This window comes from Cebus imitator, unplaced genomic scaffold (genome assembly GCF_001604975.1).
Source record: "Cebus imitator isolate Cc_AM_T3 unplaced genomic scaffold, Cebus_imitator-1.0 Scaffold8, whole genome shotgun sequence".
NCBI lineage: Eukaryota > Metazoa > Chordata > Mammalia > Primates > Cebidae > Cebus > Cebus imitator.
In genome coordinates, this window is record NW_016107323.1 from 10,834,875 (window position 1) to 10,835,733 (window position 859).

Genomic DNA, 859 nt, shown 5'->3' on the forward strand with positions numbered 1-859 from the left:
AAGAGGGCATGTAGAAGATGGGTCAGTTCAAGAAACATGTGCACCTACTATGTGCCAGGAACTGTGCAATACATGCGGGATCCAAGGATCCGTTAGACATGTTCCACGCCTTCGGGGAGTCTGGAGTTAGGCAGGGAATGTGTCCAAAACCGAATAAGGACGAAGGAGGCACCACAGTGAGTGTCCCTTTGTGTGCCACTGTCACTTGCTTATCCTTCAAATATTCAGAATGAAACGGTGACAACAATGTCTGCGCTTGGTCACTGAGAGGCTGGGAGGATGAAACATGGAGAATGCTCAGCACGGTGCCTGGTACCCGACGGGCCTTCAGTGAACGAGAGGCGGCTGGGATGAGGCTCCCTGCGTGCAAATTCCAACTCAACCTTGAGCAAGCCCTTACTGTCATTTTACTTCTGTTTCCTCGCCTGTGAAATTGGGAGACTCAGTAATTCCCTCATCAGGTTACTGTGAGAGTGAAATGAATCAACGTGCACACAAAGCTCTTAGGCTATCTGGCACTTCGAATCTTGCGGAAGTGGAAGCTGTTTTTATTGTTAGAGCAGTCCCCCCTGACCTGAGAGGGGTACATTTAAACACTTTCAGTGGATGCCCAAACCATGGATAGTAATACACAGATGGTCCCCAACATATGATGGTTAGATGACAATTTTCTGACTTTACAATGGTGTGAGAGCGATATGCATTCAGCAGAAACCATACTTACAGTGCCCATACAACTAATCAATTTTTACTTTAAGTACAGTATTCAATATATAATAAGAAGCTGGGCACAGTGGTTCATGCCTGTAATCCCAGCACTTTGGGAGGCCAAGGTGCAAGGATCACTTGAGGCCAGGAG